The sequence below is a fragment of the Anticarsia gemmatalis genome, chromosome 16 (genome assembly GCF_050436995.1).
Source record: "Anticarsia gemmatalis isolate Benzon Research Colony breed Stoneville strain chromosome 16, ilAntGemm2 primary, whole genome shotgun sequence".
Classification (NCBI taxonomy): domain Eukaryota; kingdom Metazoa; phylum Arthropoda; class Insecta; order Lepidoptera; family Erebidae; genus Anticarsia; species Anticarsia gemmatalis.
The window spans coordinates 2684040-2702906 of NC_134760.1; the positions used below are offsets into that span (position 1 = coordinate 2684040).

At 33.9% G+C, this 18867-nt stretch overlaps 1 protein-coding gene across 2 annotated transcripts in view; it reads right to left on the minus strand.

Annotated features, from left to right (window-relative positions):
• Window positions 1-18867, minus strand: part of Clic (chloride intracellular channel protein 5) — a 50649-nt gene that overhangs the window by 26590 nt on the left and 5192 nt on the right. The window lies entirely within an intron of this gene.

Below are 18867 nucleotides of genomic sequence, written 5' to 3' on the forward strand. Positions count from 1 at the left end.
CTTTCCAGTTGACGATACATATAACAATTCGCAACTATTGCAAACAATCAGTGTATTGCTCACAACACTTTCTGATGAATCAACGAAATCTCGATTTGTTTTTACAGTATTTCTGACTGAAGGCAAAATGCTTAACTAATTAAAATAGACCCAATTAAATAGCAGCAACAACAACAGAACAAGCAACTAGCTGACACGTTCAGCTCCATTCGCGAACAAAATTTCATCGTTTATTTTATGGTCTTCGACTATCACCAAACAAAAATGTTGCCCATTTTTTAAACTGTTTCTCCCAATACTTGAAAGTATTTATTTTGGCCTAAAATTAACACCACTACACAATTAGTACTATTTACACGTAGAATTTTGACAGTTTTCTTACATTTGCTGTCACCATCTATCGGATAGGCTATCCGTCACTTATTCATAAGCGTTGAAACCGGCCTTAAATCGTCTAGGCAGGTATGACATCATTTGACAAGCGACGTCCGTAAAGCCCTCCACTTGGTGGCACTGTGATAATTGCGCCGGCCTTCAAGATGTTGATAGTAAACAAGTGCTCTTTAGCGACATTAGGTGATACGGACACCTAAGAATGCAAATAGAAGTTTTTAGCACGTATCTTTACTTGTTAAATGAAAGTTTATATAAGACTTGATTTCCGACCGCGTGAAATTTCACTCCATTCGGGATGGAATTTCCAAAAATCCTTTTTTAAGATATCTTGAAACACTTTCCTAAGGAATCTTCATATCACATTTCAACTTTCTACGCTCAGTAGTTTCGGCTGTGCGTTGTCAATTGGTCAGTAAGTCAGTAACGAAAGAATTTTGTATACAATGACATGTATATTGATTTACTACTTTTAATATTGATCTGCTTCGGAAATAATTTCAAGGCTCAGAGAGACTTAATACAACGTCTTTAAACCCGAGGACCCTACTTGCACGACGTTAGTAAATAATGAAATTCATATCACACATGAGTCACAAAATAATCTCATGAAATTCATCAGATCAAGCAATTTCAGTTTGCGAACTCCTTAAGAGAATTTCAAAAAATTGGTGCTCACTTTTTCAGTTATGAAGAAAAGTTACAGCGTACTTTAAGCCAAAAGAATTCAACAGAATAAATTACTTAATTACAACGGAGACAATTTATAAAGTAGGTGATCTTGTCATAAATGTACATAACAATATTCGTATAAAAACATGAATAGCCGATGACAGCTGTATCACGTACAAGTTAATCGCAATGACGATCATAAAAGTACCAAATACCTTATCTCAGAGATAGTGATAATACTTGCATACATTTTAAAGAGTATTGGTGCAATGAAAAATGTTATCTAGATACGTGCATATTACCACAGCTCAATACACTATTGGTCGTAAAGTTAAGCAGCTACAAGCGCCACTAGTTTAAAGATGGGTAGGCAATATTAATTAAAATAAAATAGTATAAATTAAAAAGAGCAATAGCACTTGGCCCGACCCGGGAATTGAATCCGAGACCTCATACTCAACAGCCGGTTACACTACTGACTGCGCCACGGAGGCTGTCGTACTCGTTAGATAATTAATTTTAAAAAAGCTTAAAACGGTAGTCGAACTTGTTTGTACAAGTCGATATTATTTTTCACAAGCCGGCTAGTAAATATTCGAGTAGTTGACAGTATTATGTGATCGTTTACGGTTACATAAGGAGATTGCACAACCGCTGTAGGTCGCGATTAGTGTTGCTAACTTTGCTAATCAATTTTGCAAGATTTGTGAACTCATTTTATGCTACTAAATCAACGCTAAATACTGTTGTAAACAAGTAATTTTAAAACTGTATTTAACTAGAAACTATTTAGATTTAGTTTTTTGACAGATTATTCATACACAATACTCTTTCAAAATGGGCCCATTAAGAATCTATACTAATAATATTATATAGAATATATAGAATATATAATATTATAAAGCTGAAGAGTTTGTTTGTTTGATTGTTTGTTTGATTGTTTGTTTGTTTGAACGCGCTAATCTCAGGAACTACTGGTCCGATTTGAAAAATTCTTTCAGTGTTAGATAATCCATTTATTGAGGAAGGCTATAGGCTATATATCATCACGCTTCGACCAATAGGAGCAGAGTACCAGTGAAAAATGTTACAAATACGGGAAAAAAATTGGCCCATTATTTTCTGATGGTTCTATTCTTTCCTTTGCAAGGAAGACAATAGTAATATTCCTATACTTAAATAGAGTACTAAACAGTGGATAAGAAAGCCTGCAGTTTCACAATAATACTCACATGACACCTTTCACAGAAAAATATCAGTATCTAAAGAGATATGTATTTTCATCTGTCACTCTGCATTTATCTGGATCGAATTGGTTCGAACCAGCCACATGATCGTCACGATTTAACTTTGAATGCTACTGAGCAGTTGTTATTGCAGAATTCTAAGTCGACTATTATTGCGACATCTAAATCTATACTAATATTATAAAGCTGAAGAGTTTGTTTGTTTGTTTGAACGCGCTAATCTCAGGAACTACTGGACCGATTTGAAACATTCTTTCAGTGTTAAATAGCCCATTTATCGAGGAAGGCTAGGATATATATCATCACGCTACGATCAATAGGAGCAGAGTAACAGTAAAAAATGTTAAAAACCGGGGAAAAATGTCACCCATTCTCTCATTCTCTCTTATGTGACGCTAGCGAAGTTGCACGGGTCAGCTAGTATGTACATATAACTCAAAGGTGACTGACTAACATAATAATCTATTAACGCACAGCCTAAACTCGACCAGACAGATCGAGCTGAAATTTGACATGCAGGTAGATGTTATAACGTAGGCATTCGCTAAGAAAGGATTTTTACCAATTCTACCCCCAAGGGGATAAAATAGGTGATGAAAGATTGTATGAAAAATCACTTCTCTTTTCCATCTCTAGAATCTTCCCTCACAATCAAAGCCGAAGTTAAATCAGATTATCATGGTTCAGTAAAATCCTTAAGATTGCAGTTCTCGTACAGTATTTTTCTTTATTCATGACAAGTTTAACCCCAGAAAGCTAAAAATCTATATTTTTTGCAAACCATATCACTTGTCTTGAATCATTGCTATGTAGTTCAACCATAAATTCAGAATTGTCACTAAGTCAAAGCTGTAATACAAAAGTATCAATTAACTCTAAAATAGACTATTAAACTAATCGTCACTGATGGCTAAGTATATTTATCTCTGAGCCGTTCATTCGCGTGACATAACCGATTCTCAGCCGCTACCGAGTCAAACGCTTAAGGCATGGTGACATAATTACAGTATTATACAATTACTTGCCTTACCAGTAACACCTTCGTATCTAGTTCATGGAGATAGGAAACTATCTATACTAATATTATAAGGCTAAAGAGTTTGTTTGTTTGATTGTTTGTTTGTTTGTTTGTTTGAACGCGCTAATCTCAGAATCTACTGGGCTGATTTGAAAAATTCTTTCAGTGTTCGATAGCCCATTTATCGAGGAAGGCTATAGGCTATATAACATCACGCTACTGTTATTAGAAGCGGAGTAGCAACGAAAATGTTACAAAAGCAGGGAAAATTATGACCCGTTCTCTCTTATGTAACGCAAGCGAAGTTGCGCGGGTCAGCTAGTTTAATATAAAGGTAGATTCAATTAGATACTATAGTAAATAAAAATATATGATTTTTTATATACAGGCACCAACAGGTCTTTGTTAATATGTCCCTGACTATCTTACAATTGAATGAAATAGTCCATATGATTAAAGATCATCAGAAAAAGAGTCATAGTAAATATACTGTCCAAAAACCAACAACATGAGCCAATGGTGTGCCCTTGTATAACCTTCAAATAAAATATGGACTACGTGTTTGTCAACATTTATGAAAAAACTATTGCAGACGTTTTTGTTAGCCTAGCCACCGCAGACGACCCAAATCGAACGCATTGCCATTCCAAAAAAAGGCTATTATTCAGAAACAACAAAATTCCCGTAGCCAAGTAAGGCTAATTGACATTTAAACACTCCCGTCTGGAGGCATTTATTGTAATAATTTCGTTGTATTTCATACATAACGACCGGTTTCCGTGTAAAACAAACAGTACCTACAAAGATGGTCACAAGACACAAACCAATTTAGCTTGTTTCGAGCAATTAGAGTCGGGGGCGTCGTCCGAATGTAATTGTAGAATAAGTGGGTGAGATAAAGACGCATTTATATGCCCAACTTCCCCTTTGTGTGCTCTACAACTAGGGTTACCAAATCCAGGCTGATCATTTCCTGGACATTTCTGGGTCTACGGAATCAAAGTTTTGGTCTCGGGTCTGAGACTACACTAAGTAGGAATGACTAAAAAAAATTCGTAGTACCGTAACTTTAAAACTAGTATTTTTTAATTCCGGGACCATCCGGGAAATCCCGGCCTCCCCATCTACAACCCAATATCTGAAGGAGATAGACACCCAAGTTCCTCCTTGCATTAGTACTTGCCATTGGGAAATGTCTTATTGTGTTCCTAGTCTGTCTATCTAGATCGAGATAGTCTATAGAAATTCATTAATTAAGTAAGTAATTGATCCCATTCAAAAAGAAAATAAAATAATAATATGTATTTATCAGTCAATGGACAAAAGTCTGTTCAAATGGATTTTAAAATAACTTGAAATAATTTTAAAATTAACACAGTTTTAATAAACTGCAGATTAGAATAGGTATAATAGTTTCTGGTTGAAATGAACTAAATGGTCAATTTAATATAATCAAATAATTTACCGATATAAAGATGCGGCTGGTATCAAATCTTCTGAAGAGCATAAGACTCACAAGATTAATATAGTTATTATCTTTATATACGGAAAACTACAAACAGATAACTTGATTGATAATTTCAATCAATTAGTTTCAAACTTTTTCTTATCTTCTTGAATTCATATTAAAATCGTTATAGTACTTAGATATACCAATACAATATTACATGTAAAAAAAAACCTTCCCTTGCATCAAACCGATTACTATTAAAGACTAGTAAGGTCTCACAAAATAAATAATTAAATTATAGTACCGTCGATTTATCAGTCTTCTGTTGTTGTCGGAACGTCGTAATTATAATTTTAATTGAACATAAACTTTTGATTATTATGGCTGAGGGCAGGTGTGGTATGAACATGAGGTAGAACAGATGTCAATATAATTGTACACTAGTGACTGCTATACCAATAAGATACTTTCACAGTAAATTTTTGAACGTCCCTCGTTCGTGATTGCCATACAAATATAATAAAAAATACTCTTTAATAAAGTCTGAGAACATGATTGTGAGCCTGGGCATGCACGATTTATCTTCTGGATTATAATTTAGAATTCTGTTTATTTCCAAAGTAGCTGTATCAAACAGGACATCGTCAGCTGCGTAAACTTGCTGGGCAATGATATTCTGCATCTGAATTTTCAAGGTTCTCTACTAAGTTGTTGGACTATAGCAACAGTGTTCATTAATCATGATCACGTGCAAATGAAGCATAAGAATCAGGAACAAACTATAAAGCGAGACAAAAAAGAATTGTCGGTGAATCAAAGAATCTTCATAGCAAGGTCTTTCATTTTCCAAAGCTCCAAACATAACAATAGTTGATTCAAAAAATGTCCTAAAATAACACCTATTTTTAGATACCAATGTTACTATTTACTTTATTACCAGCAAGATCAACTAACTGTAAAAACTGAACTGACCAGACCCTTAGCGGAAACCGCAATAGTTGGCAAACGTCATTCTGCGGTTTTGAAAATATCACTCTTTCCTACCAGAATGTTGTTGGCAGCTATACAAATAGTGGATTGTATTATAAGATTGCAGTGCATTCGCATCAAAGTAACTTTTTTCTGGCAATAGAGTATTGCTTGTATTTTTACTGTAATACATTTTACAAACATTTTTTTCATGAGAAATGTGACTTTCGTACTAGATTATTAGCTGCTCCGTTGAAAACCAGCCAATGAGGTTAAAGTGAATGAGTATGACGACTCTTATTTAATCAATTTTGATTAGTATAAGAGTAGTGAAGATGATATTTTAATAATATAAGGAGCTAAAACGTCACTCAAAAAGTCAATCTCATTTTGTCTTTCTGCTTGCTGAATGAATTCTATTGAACAAAATACATCTAAGCTCTACTAGGTGTCTAGTATTCTGCTAAATGTGAAACTAAAACCTAAATCTGAAATAACCAATCTTCAACGGATAGTCGTCATGCTGATTTGTAAAAAACCCCGTTTCACGTAACAGTTTTCGATCCAATTCCGTATCGGTTTATCAAGTAACTGAGTTGTTGTGACGTAAAATTCAAATGAAATCGATTGTGATTATCGCAAAGTAAAATACTATAATTAGATAATGAAATATTTCGTTATAATAAATTCTAGATGAAAATAAATTCGAATGTCATTTACTAGTAAACGTTAAAACATCGTTTAATTTTACGCTAGTCAGAAAGACAGAAACATTAACCCCCGGTTTCTGAGGTACATGTAGCGGTAGTTTATCTATTCAATAGCCTTTAATAGATAATTGAATAGATAAACTACCGCTAAATGTATTCAGAAACCGGGCATAAGATACTTGAGTTGCTTGAACGTAAGTGTTGTTTCTGCATTCGACCAACTGAAGTCTTTATCCTTTTTATATAGTTTAGTTTTAAACTAGAGAAATAAATTAGAGTGATAAATTACGGTATCGCAATAAATAACTTTAATGACGCAAAGCTGTTAAAACGAAAGTACAATAATTTCAGTCTTATTAAGCCAACTTATTAACTTTAACAGCCGTCAAGAATAACGTTAATATACGATATTGAGCCCTTTATTAACGTCATTATGTGTCGTAATAATTGTGTTAACACAAAAACTTTAGTATTAACAATATATTTTACACAGTGTCTGCAAAAAAGAGATATATAGGCATTTAACTAAAGCGACAGGTATATTGTAGTAAAGAACGAAAGTGTAAAAAACAGTTAATTGACCTATTGTATTACACCTTTGTCTTACGTGAAGTAATAAAGAAATTAAGTTGTATTTCTTTTCATACAAAATAAGATCTCACAGTTTGGGACGTTTTTTTTATTTACTGCCTTTGAGTGTGAATTATTTATTAAAATAAATAAATTTAATAAATTACTGCTGGGCAAGGGTCTTCTTCTGTAATGAGGGCGGCTAGGCCTTGAGTCCACCATGCTGGCAAAGTGCGGGTTGGGGACTTTGCATTCCTTCAAAAACTTTAACATACTTAATAGAAATAAAATAAAATTCTTAGCTAACTTTGTAAACGTCAGAGTACGTGGTCAAGGTCTTGAACCACTGTCAAGATGACGATGACTACGAGATAGGTGAATGCTTACGAAATTACTTATTTATTATACAAGCATTGAATTGCATCATTAGCTGATACGAAATATACTGATTATAAGCATGACACCACATTGATAAATTAATGAAACTTAACAGGTGTGGTAATCATAAAGTTCGGCCTATATTATCTTCAAAATCAAATCATTTATTCATTTAGGTTAAGTACAGATACTTAATGGCCAGATAAAGAAGGTGAAGTTATCACCAGTTCGGAAGTAAGGCCAATGAGAAGAGCTGGCAAGAACTCCTGGCCAATCTTTTTAGTCGCCAATTTATTCTTTTATTCGTTATATTTTTTACCTGATTAAATTTTTATTCCAGCTCTGTAATAAACTAAACATTCCCTTGACACAGTATTTCTAGGAAACTATCCAACCCAGTACTTGGGATTCACGATTAACTTCTTTTGTCATTTTAGCGCGTCTAATTTTTTCAGGACCATTTCAGTTCTGGCAAATGTATTGACTGATTGTGAAACCAAATGTTTCATTTTGCGGGTTGCATAATTTAAATGTATCTTAAAGCATTTCTGAAAAGCTTTCTTGAAAGCATAGCTATTCTCGTGTTTAAAAGCTCGCTTTCGCTTGCTTCTGAAGCAACCTTGCCGAAACGAAGCAAGGTGGAGAAAGAAATTACACACGTTAATCCTGGGGCAAATAATATTAGTATTAAAGACTTCCATAATATGATTATTATAACGTCAATATGTTATTCCGATCCAGCCTGAGGAATATGAACACTGCTCATAAGCGAAGTGCGAATAAAGTGAATTCAATTACAGTTTAATTCAATTTCTAGGAATAAATTAAAAAGTATCACTAACTTAATTATAGCCATTACAGCCCAGGGATAGATGCCTTGGAGGTATGTAACTAGAAGTTATATATTTTCAAAGCTTTAATTAAGAGCATAATATTTTATTTTCAACCAGGTGGCAAGGTGGATTCTAAATGTTATAATTATGTCCGATAAAATATGATTCAATTAATAATTTCGAGTGCAAAATGTTAAAAATGAGGAACAGTTACATAGTGATACATATTTAAATGTGCGCTGAAAACCTGCTTTAGATGAATTGCGATTAAGAACAAAAAAAACGAGAATGGATAGTCGGAATGGCCGATAGATTGAAGTTGTTGCGGCGAGAATGGCCTTTCGTTCCACATTTTGTATACAAAATATAAGTGGGTAGATGCAATCTAATCGTACCGTTATCAGCGTTATCGCGGGCTCGCCGCGTTCCGAAACAATGGCGACTTGCCACGATGTCTAAAAAAATTGACGACAAATTGGCTGTAACACTTATCAGCTGTTAAATGCGGAAGAAGCAAGCTTTACGAAAGTGAAAATTCCTGTTTTGTACTACTAGGGATCGATAATAATAATAATGACAAACTTGGACAACCCAATTCCGAACTATGTGCATACTTAATACTCGTAGCCTTACAAAAGCCGATCAAATCCCTTATAAACACATTGCAACAGCTGCTTATATTTCTAAATACATCTTACACAACTAAACTTTTCCAAACAAAACTTATGGTTTTCCTTACAAATGAAGTAAATGCAAAATGACATTGCTTGACATTATCCAGTAAATTATTCCGTGTTAAAGAAACAGTACCGAGAAAGTCATGAAATAAAATATACGTGACGAATACTAAAACATTCATTGAATAAAGTGATTGACAATACGCTATTGTAATATATTTCTTGACGTAAATCTACCAGTGGAATATGAGTGGAATATGACTTATTAAGAGAGATTTTCTTAACAAGGAAAATCTTGAAATAAAGCTAATGTTTTGTGCAGACTTAGGTCCGGTTTCAATACTCCTGGATAACAATATCAAAGATCTCAATAGATGAAATTTTGGAAGTTGTTTTCATACACTTGCTGTCGTTTTATCTAGCAGACTATCAGGCTCTCAGGCTATTTATTCCTGAACTAAAAACATACAAACTGGCCCTTTATATTAATTTCTATGAAGTAGGTATACTATACTTGAACTTGAACCGTTAGAAAAATCTTTTTTTAATACTGTATTGCATAATACGCTAAAACAAGGACATAAGTAAAAAATATGTATTAACATTGAACCGCGCGCACGTTTATTTGAAAAACTTAGTCAACATTTAAACAATGATAGCTATATCTATCGTAGATTATAACTACGACACACGTAAAAACTATTCTTAATGGATGAATCACAATACGCAAATGGCAGAAACTGTGATCATTAATCAACATACACATACTTAAAAAGATAGTTTCCATACAAGAAGAAAAACAGGTGTTCTTTAAGACCCAAGTAGAACTATCACTAAGTCTATACCTACTAACATTAAAAAGCTGAAGAGATTTTTTGTTTGTTTGAACGCGCTAATCTCAAGAACTACTGGTCCGATTTAAAAAATTCTTCAGTGATAGATAGCCCATTTATCGAGGAAGGCTAAAGGCTATATTTCATCACGCTACGACCAATAGGAGCAGAGTACCACTAAAAACGGGGAAAATTATGACCCATTCTCTTATGTGATGCAATAATGATAAAACCCATTGATGTCCCACAGCTGGGCAAGGTTCTCTTCCCGTAATGACGGAGGGATTAGGCCTTGAGTCCACCACGCTCGCCAAGTGCGGGTCGGGGACTTAGCATACCTTCAAGAACTGTTCTAAAGAACTCTAACCCCCGGTTTCTGAGTACATTTAGCGGTAGTTTATCTATTGAATTGCGTTTTTTTATAAATAAGGCATTCAAAGTTGCATCGCGATGTTTTCCTTCGCCTAAAATATAACTTCAATTCACAGTATACAACTGTAATTCTATTATATTATGTTATTTTTTCGCTCGGTCGTGTCACAGTTATTGATAATGGCCACTGTCTCATGACAACAAACAGTAACCGTCATTTAAATGCGTCATTCGAGTCAACTCATTCAATTATTATTAGCTATCAATAGAATGACAGCGGCGAAATACGATTAATTGAGTGGGAACAAGTGCAAGTGGTTAGAGGTGACACACTTTTTAATATATTAGGTCGGGGAAAAAGTCTTTTCGCATTATAGTATGTATGAACTTGTAATAAAATCTCTTTGGCTCCAAGAATCACAAATGAGTACACGGTTCATTAGGATTCTTTCAGTGAGCTCGTGAGGTACCCAAATATCGAGCTTTTTGTGTAGAGAAAAGATTTTATATCAAGTTCATACACACTATAATGCGAAAACTTTTTCCCCGACCTAAAAGATTTATTTTAAAAACATTTTAGTACCTATAGATTAATTTTATGATAACCTCGTTAAATATAGGCTTTTCTGAAAGGACTGTACACCATCTGCAGAAGACGTTAATTCAAATATGTAGCTAAGACGAAAACAACAATTTCTTCGAGTCGAATTATGAAATCGAAGCGTCAAGTAATTCTACACGAGTCTAAAACATATAAACGATCAAATGTATACCGGCGTGGATCGTAACTATAAGATAGCGCGCGAATCCGGTTCTGCGGTGAGTCAGAGCGACCTCACTTCGACCTCTCGAAGCTATCCGATTGTCCTCTAAGCAGCAAGCTTTAGTAGCATTTTGAGACTCGTATCAACCTAAGTTTTTGTAAAGTTGTGAAACGATGATTCACGATCCGACTTTGAAGATTTTATACACGTAATATAACACGCCTGTTATACCCAAAGGTGCAAGCAGAAGTGTATGAAATATACCCGCATTTCTCCAAACAATGTTTCTCTCATGTAATAGGGCCTATTGCCATATACTGGGTACATTACCACCCATTCATACCACATTAATATTTTGGTGACAAGTTATAAAAGAAAATACAAGCAGCAGTTTACACCTGTGCAATGATGACATATACTTATAGACTTTAAACTGCTTTTATACATAATATTACATACACACTGTTACTATGTAAATTCGTCACTCAATGAAAAACAAACAAAGTAATCAGCTGTTATTCTGCGAAGTTTAAAAGTCAGAATGGACAATTCTGGTTGCCTGGTGTAACCTTGCTTTGAACTAACTTTAGTAAATCAAGGATTCTTACAAATGAGAAGTATGGTATATCAAGAAATACAATTTGGTTTTTCATATTAAAGTTTAAATCTTAGCGCATTCATAAACGCTGACATGGTCAACCTGTAGGTTACTATGTTCGTTAATCCTAAGTTTCGTAACAATTTCAATGTTTGACAACTATCAGCTATCTGAATAGATTATTGTTTTTGTACTTTTGCGAGTTATAAGAGGTTTCGAAGATTCAAATCCAATTCAAACGAATTTTGGTAATGAAATCGCGGTAACCAACCAACCCAAAATTTTGTGCGTGTTCGTTAAATTTAAAGTAGGCACCCTGTTATAAATATGGACTTCTTCGTGGTATGGACTATCGTTTTGTGAATTATAACCAATATTGTGTGTCACGAAATGGATGTAACCAATCATAATTTCCATAAATATTTAAATTAAAGTTTTATTGTAACAGTCGAGCCCTAGGACATGTGATAGGTATTATTCTCAAGGATATTTTAGCCAATCGATGAAACCTTAATATGTTTGTTGTCCTTGAAATAAGTCAGACAGAAGCCTGCTAAAGCCTAGTTTAATCTAGATAAACACGTGTAATTAAGTAATTGTATTAAATAAAATTTGATTTGATTACGGTATTTCTGCACTTACTGACATAATTATCATATTGGACCTGAATAATTTACATTTTTAACTAGTTAGCAGCCATTTTTGACAAACATACTATACAGCGCAGTTAAAATACATTGTATCTCTTTTTTACAAACATAGCGTGACAAGTCAATCCACGTGTGGAAATATGATTCAAAAATAATAAATTGATTTCATTACGACGTTTAACTTTATGTCCAATCCCGAGGCAAGTGTCATTACAAGGTCAATATTTTATTTCAATTACACAACATGAAGCTTGATAACATTAAAATTATGACTCTTAATATAACCGCAATAATGCAACAGGATAAAATAATCTTATTCCTCTTATCTTTATACCGTAAAACGGGGTGAATAGAATTCGCGGGGTGAATAGAAAAAAAATCAGGAAAGTTTTCAAGCCCAATATTTGAGTACTCCTCGTTTAAGAATTTTGTTCAAATTTGAAATGATTACACGTCAATATTACTTCTCTGCGGTGTCATAATTGTTTAAATGTTTAAATTGATATTTATACCCAAAAAATTGCTTCAAAGTCAACCGTCCTCGAATGCCTCAATGGTCCATACAATTTTTTCAAAACTTTGGATTTAAAGTGGAATTTCTTTTCTAATGAGTTGTTTGGAGTGTTTATCTCTTTAGGTGTATATTTATCTATAAAGATACAATATTGTTAACTGAAAAAACGTTTTAAAACACAATTTTTCCATTCACCCCTTTGGTCGTTTCGATTCACCCCTATCGCTGGGTGAATAGAAATTGACCATTTTTTTAATGAAATATCGTAAAATGATGCATATTTTTGGACAAATATGGTTTTAACTCTTTCTTCATGGCGCCGGACATGATATAAAATAACCCGACAATAAAAATAACAAGTTATTCGCTACAAATTTTTAGGACAAAGTTGAAAATTGTTTCTATTCACCCCGTTTTACGGTACCACTTCCATGGCCGAATAAAAAAAAACAACTGTCAAACGATTTTAAAAGAACGTTAGGTCAAATTTGAATGTGTCCAACGGTCGTAACGGCTGACAGCTGTCCGCCGGCAGGCATACCATATGTGATAGGTCCCACTTGTACGAGGGAATTGTATGACTTTGTTCGTTCATAATTACATAGATTATTATAGCCTGTTGGATATCGAGCCATCTTTGTTAATGCCTCTTTGTTTATGTAACGTCTCCGTGAGTTCTGAACTTCGCCTGCTTTGTCGGTTTAAACTTTGTTTTATTGTATTTTTTACATACAAAATTAGTATTCATGTCTCTTAAGGTATCTATCAAGTAAAATAAATAAAAAGGTCTAGTTAAAAATAATACTTTTCTAAACAAAAAAGGTGATTACAACATATCATATCGCAAAATCAAATACTCTACTTCGCGAACATTAAAAAATACTTAACGCTATCCGATATAGTGTATATAATAACCGTATCTACAGCAAGGTGTAACATACAAAATTTGCTAAGACACGAAAGGAACTGCAATAAAAATATTACAAAGAAAAATAATGACAAAAAGGTGTGCATGCGCCGACCCCACCCTAGTTGCGCACGAGCCGCTCCCCTTGTTGGTCACACCTGTCTTAAAAAAAAACACCATACAGCAAAAAGTACCGGCAACACTAAGTAGGTCCTGTACACGATAACACTGCAGGTAGATTTAGATCTCGTTGACTTATATAAAACAGTGTTGACTGACTCAAAGATGCTCATCTTTATGCACGTCAACACTTCGAAATTTTTTCGCCAGGTGCTTTTTCATAGGGAATGAGTATAACATACCTATGGAGCCCCAAAATAATATAAATAATGACCGTTTTTATTTACTGAAATTGGAAGATAAAAATATAAACACCTGAAAGTTATTAAACGGTCAAACATTTATTTATGTAATGTGGCAGCACTAAATTAGTGTTACCAGTATAAAGGGTAATAAAATAGTCGACAACAAAGGAATTAAAGGAATTTGACACGTTGTTAACTCAATCTAATAAATTTTACTTTATTTATCTTAAAAAACTATTGTCCAGCTAAAAAAAGATATCATGATAATTTGTGTAATTTTAATAAAATACCACGACCTTTATTAAAATAAAAACTATCGCAGAAAAATATTAGAGTCATAAAATAAGTTCATGTAATTTATTTCTGTATAAATTATATTGTCGATGGATATTGAAGTATCGATGTTTTAAATAAACAAATTCACAGTGTTGGTGAGTAATTGGCCGTGTAGTGGCCACAGATAAATAATGACTTCAGACCTCAATAACAATACAAAGACCAGCTGGACAAAACAAAACGTAATTGTAATGAATAATGCGCGGGAATCCCAATTACTTCGATCTACGTAATGTAAGATAAACATTGTCAATGTTCAACCGCCGCGATAATTATTTTAAATAAGTATAAGTACTACTTACTTAGCGAAAAGGTTAAGTACATTATTTTTTTTATAAGATAATTATGTCACGTATTTTGCAGTACTGCAATATAGTAAAACTCAATTTTATCGAAACAGCATTTTTAGTTGTCGCGTGTAACACGATTAAACTACTATTTTCATCAGAGCTTTTTCTTCCATCTTAGATAGATAACTTTAATTGAAAGACAATTTTGACAGATAATATTAGGCCTGGGAAAAAGTCTTTTCGCATTATAGTATGAATGAACTTGTAATAAAATCTTTTCTCTACACAAAAAAGCTCGATATTCGGGTACCTCACGAGCTCACTGAAAGAAACCTAATGAACCGTGTACTCATTTGTGATTCTTGAAGCCAAAGAGATTTTATTACAAGTTCATACATACTATAATGCGAAAAGACTTTTTCCTCAACCTAATAATATGGATGAACTGTCAAAAACGCCAAGTGACTGGCTGGTTTTAAAGTGAATCTACTTTGTAGTCTCCGCTGCGTTCTATGCTAATTTCGAAAGGCTGCAACGCTACAACGCAACCGCCCCCAATTCGACACGGTACGATTCATCGATGACCGTGAACATCGATTCGACATTCACGTATATTATAATCGAATGATGATCATCCCTCTCACTTTTCATGTTAATCATTTTATTATTTTACTCTATCATTTTTAGTAACTTTTACATTTAACTACAAAACATTATTTAGAACTATTTTTGAGTAAGTTAATCAGGTTTACGTAAAAAGTTAATCGAAGTTTTTTGTGCAACATAAACTTATTAAAATCCTCGAATTGCTTGTTTGTTAACTGAAAGTGTGTCGATTTACACATTGACGTTACAAAACGTACGAAACGTCTGTATTTTAATATTTACACACAACTTATTAGCATTTGGTAAAGCCGTCTGACATTTTTAGCCTCGTATCATAGTGTTGCGATGGCAGAATGAAGAGTTTCATTGCTTATGTATACTTTTTTACGCAATAAACGAACGAACGGTCAAAGGAACGTGACACTCGAATCAAAGAATAACGGAGAAAAAGGAGGGTTATGATATCAATAATTTACTTAGCAACCAAATGTTGACAATACAATGCTTCAATATGAATATTTAGTAATCGTTTTTCAGAGGAAACGATGACGACAACCAATGAGGATAATTATATTATTTATATCGTTGGTTTGTCAAGTTTCATAAAGTAACTCATTAGCGTACCAATACAGCGGTAAATGATTGAGCAATACTCTTATTTATGGTTTATTTATCAGATTATTTTAACGCCTGTGAATTTAAATGGAGACTTATTTAATAGATTTAGCATCGATCTTAGTTGCCCTGTGATGGATATCAAGAAAAATGCATCCAATGCATATAAACAACATTTCTGGACAAAAACCATACATTAGTTTTCTAAAGACGTTTTACAGCCTAACCTTAAAACAATGCAAATACAAAAGACTTATAAGGAAACTACTTAAACAGTGTAATCATTGTACCTAAGAGTACTTGAGGCACTTACTTTAATATCTCTGTAGCCATCGCTTACCTTGAACACAGTACTCATATCTTGTTATGGTAACAGTTTATATTCAACCTACTTTTAAGTAAAAAGATTTGTTGTTCTTTTCAGACTGTTGAGCCAGTCATGTAGGGAAGGGATTCCGTTACTCTTTTGACGCACGAGTCCGCATGACCAAAATAATTCAAATCCTTTTTGGTTTTAACTGTGCATCTGTCAATGTCAAAATTTTGTACAGTATGTTTGAAGTTGCAGCAAAAGTATTGTGTTCGGGATTGGATTCGTAAAATTACTTTTTTAATTTGATTTATTTGGTTCTTGTTTTTACGCGCTAATCTTTGAAACTATCAGTCGAATAAAAATAAACATTAAATTTTGTACTTGACAGTCACATTGATGGGAAAGACAGAGCTATAGCCAAACGTGACGCTACGACCAACAGGAGTAGTGTAATTGCCATAAACGTAAGAGCATAGGTTTTGAATCCTTTGAGGACTACATTACCCTTTAAAAGGAAAAAAACCTGGCCATAGTTAAGGTAGGTAGATCAGTTTTATATTTTTTGTTATTTTCTTTGGACCCGCTGCCGTTGAGTACCGTTGCACCAGAGAAACGTAGCACAGTAGTATAGTTAATACAATATGATGGTACATAATGCAATATAAGTAATTTCCTTCAATATAATATAATGAGCGTAATATGCACGTAATAATTGCGTAGTTGAGCAAAACAACATTATTGTGTACAGGGCTAAAGATCACAGAGTCATAAGTCGCGACCTCCCGACACATTAGCAAATAACTTACAAACAAACCTTCAGGTGAGAATAAGCCGAGATACATCGAAAGAAAAAATATAAAAAAATTTTGCTAAATACTTATTTTTTTAGAAAACATACGTTAGGTATAAAATGTCTTCATTAATTGTTCCTAACCCGTTTATGCCTATCGTGTTGGGAACAATCAGTAGTGAAAATGATGGGTGGGTACTGACCCCAATCTCTATAATACTCACAGAAACCTACTACAAAATTTTTCCCCTTAATAAATAAGTTTATTTATCCTAAGAGATCAAAGTTATGCAATATGAATAAAACAACCCCTTTACACGAAAACATGGCTCAACAAAAAAAACCTGCTACAAAGCCACGGGCTGGAGAATTGAATCCAACTGTGATCAGTACTAATCTTTGAAAAAAATATCTGCCGCCAATTCATACCATAGTGGTAGTCGATCTTTGCTTTTTTATTTTTTATCGAGTTTGACTCTATTTGTGAGTGATAAACACTCGCTAAACATGTATATCAATTCTAGTTTACACAACGTTCATTAATTCAGGCAGTACAATAATATACCTAGACCAATGACAAGTTAATGACATTAAAAATTGTCATTCTAGCGTGTTTCTACAATCGCTATTTCGTAATTGGACAATATTACCTTTTAATTTCATTTAAAACACGTAAGACAGCAGGCAGCCTAATTAGTACGAAATTAGAGGTAAATAGCCTTACACAATGATGCTTTAAAGAGAAAATTGCATTAATCTAAGAATGCAAGTGTAAAATGTGCAATAGTTTAAACAGAGAATTGTGTGTAGGTATCTTAGTACCTAAATTGTGCTCATAATAAAATTACTTGTCCAAGGCAAAGTGGTTTCTTTATCAGACTTTGGCCTAGAAATCAACACCAGTAGGACAGGATTAGGTTAAATGGGGGATTAACATAAATTAGGCTTTATCGTTTAGTCCTATTAAAAAAATCATCATCAACATAGCCGACATAAATAAGCTAAATAACTTTTATAAATTAGAAGCTAATCATGAACCAGTAATTGAAGCAATAATTAAATATTAAAAGCCCGTAAGAAATGTAGACGGTATAACGTAACAGTCGGCTGGCAAGCGTTGCGCAAGTGCACGTCTAGTGTCCTTCAGCACAGGACGCGCGGACGTGGCTAAACAAACTCTACAGTGTAAGTGTACACATAATATTGACTCTACACTTCGGTGACTAAGTAAAGAAAGTCTAGCTATTGACCAACTTGAGTTTAGCCGCTAAGTGGAAATAGTTTTAGCATGTTTTCCTGCTTTTTTGTAATTTAAAATAGGATTATTTGCCGTTTATTCATTCTGGAAACTCCAATACAGTAAGGATATCGTAAAACGAAGCAATTTCGCAAGTTGAGGATGTAAGATTTGAATAGATGACACATGGGAAACGGAGCAATAAGGAAGAAGTAATAACCGTACTTACAGGACAATTTAAAATTGGCATCGTTCATGCGTTAAAGGTAGAGAAGTATTCAGATAAATCTCAAAAGTAAGCAAGAACAGTGTGTGAAACAACAGTTTATTGTGACAAAAGTATTTAAAATACGTGAGAGAATATAATCACATCGTTATTGTACAAAATTACTTGCAAACTACCTACTTGTATTATCGCATACATAATTGTGGAACATGTTACGTGTGTAAGGCCACTGCAACCGGGGGCAATCATCCATCCAGCAAGTTTTGATTCCAATGTCAAGGATTCGCTTCATCGATTACAGACTGTACAATATTAAACCGTTCAGCCATGACACTAGAGAATATTTTGGCGCGAATTCGTTTTCCTGCAAAAACCGGACCGTGGGCGGACGACTCGTGACGAAGCCTGTACTTGAGTATTTTTTCTACATTATCAGTTATTCAATGATCGAGTGTTACTAAGTACACGAAAATATTGAACTATTGTGTTTATTACTCATTGCCGACGAGGCACCTTGTGAAATATCTACTCGAC